Source organism: Ricinus communis, chromosome 4 (assembly GCF_019578655.1).
Source record: "Ricinus communis isolate WT05 ecotype wild-type chromosome 4, ASM1957865v1, whole genome shotgun sequence".
NCBI lineage: Eukaryota > Viridiplantae > Streptophyta > Magnoliopsida > Malpighiales > Euphorbiaceae > Ricinus > Ricinus communis.
Genome location: NC_063259.1, coordinates 18,748,309 through 18,750,140, shown reverse-complemented (window position 1 = coordinate 18,750,140; position 1,832 = coordinate 18,748,309). Strand labels below are relative to the sequence as shown.

Below are 1,832 nucleotides of genomic sequence, written 5' to 3'. Positions count from 1 at the left end.
GCAAGGAAAGGTCTACCTAAGATCAATGGCACAGTACTCTCACCCTCCATATCCATGACAATGAAATTAACAGGAAATATGAACTTGTCTACTTTAATAAGTACATCCTCAACTGTACCCCTATGAATCTTAATAGTCCTATCGGCTAACTGAATACTCATCCTAGTGGGTTTAGGCTCACTCAAACCAAGTCTATCAAACAAGCTAGTGGGCATCAAGTTATTACTAGCTCCTAAGTCAGCTAAAGCACCACTAGTAGGTAATTCACCAATAATACAGGATACTATGAAACTCCCTGGATCACGCCTCTTAATAGGCAGCTTGTTTTGCAGAATGGGGGAGCACTCCTCATTTAGGGTCACCAATCCCAAGTCCTCCAGTTTCCTCTTGTTGCTCAATATCTCCTTCAAGAATCTCGCATACTTCAGCATCTGAGAAATAGCCTCAATAAAAGGGAGGTTAATGCGCATTTGTTTAAAAAGTTCTAGAAACTTACCAAACTGATGATCAACCTTTTCCTGCTTCAGTCGAGCAGGATATAGGATGGGTGGCTGGTACTCTTCTCACTGGACTCTTCTTATTATCCTCAGCTCTCACAGGTTCTATCTTCTCAGGCTCTGGCTCCTTCCTGGCAGGCTCATCCTGCATAACAACATTATCATTATCAGCTACAGGCAAAGAACTAGATAACTACGTACTTGATCGTAAGGTGATAGCCTTGCAGTGCTCCCTCGGATTAGACTCTGTAGTGCTGAGGAGTGTCCCTAGTTGTCTCTCAGCCAACATCTTAGAAATCTGGCCTATCTGGTTCTCCAAATTCTGAATAGAGGCCTGCTGATTCTTAAGTGCACTATCCGTCTACTGAAACCTATTGTCGGTAGAGGACACAAATTTTATCACCAACTCCTCGAGATTGGGCTTCTTATCCTGAGGTGGAGGTAGTTGGGATGGACCAACTTGCTATTGGGGCTGTTGCTGATGCAATCTCTGAAAGCCTGGTGGTCCCTAGGCATTGTTATTCCTCCAACTGAAGTTGGAATGATTGCACCAACCTGGGTTATATGTATTGCTGTATGGATTATTCTGCTGTCTAGGTGCAGTATCCATATAGTCTACCTATTCAAGATCAGCATAAACAATAGAGGTTGGAAAAGGAGAAGAAGTGGAAGGTGAAGCAAACATACTTCCCGCATTATAGTCTGCACCGTAGTGCGGGCCACCACAGAACTCGCAGTTTATCTATGCTGTATGAACCGACATTTGGAGTTGGTCTATTTTCTTGGCTAGAAGCTCCACCTGAGCTGCCAAGGCTGCTGTAGAATCTAACTGGTTAACCACTCCCTGCTTAATTGGCCGACTCCTAGAGGATTGCCACTAGTAGTTGTTCATGGTCATCTCCTCTATCAGATTTTGCGCCTGCTCCGGCGTCTTACTATTCAGGGCTCCATCTGCTGCAGCATTTACCATCTGCCTGGTACCGAGGTTCAAACCGCTATAGAAAGTCTGAACCTGCATTCATACTGGTAATCCGTGATGCAGGCAACATCGAAGCAAGTCCTTGTACCTCTCCCAGGCATCATACATACTCTCGTCATCGAACTGCACAAAAGAAGATATGTCATTTCTCAATTTAGTAGTTTTAGTAGGAGGAAATTACTTATATAAAAACTTTTCAGCCAAAGAACTACATGTCATAATAGTGTTGGCTAGGAGTGACTGCAACCATCTCTTCACTTGGTCCCTTAAAGAAAAAAGAAACAGCCTCAACCGAATGGTATCATCAGTCGTTCCATTTATATTGAAGGTATCATAAATCTCTGATGCAACCAAGG

General features: G+C 43.5%; 1 non-coding gene across 1 annotated transcript; it reads left to right on the top strand.

Annotated features, from left to right (window-relative positions):
- Positions 1–1,525: 1,525 nt before the first annotated feature.
- LOC112534438 lies at positions 1,526–1,632 on the top strand. Its single transcript, XR_003078726.1, has one exon. It is a non-coding gene; the product is annotated as a small nucleolar RNA R71 (small nucleolar RNA).
- Positions 1,633–1,832: the final 200 nt, after the last annotated feature.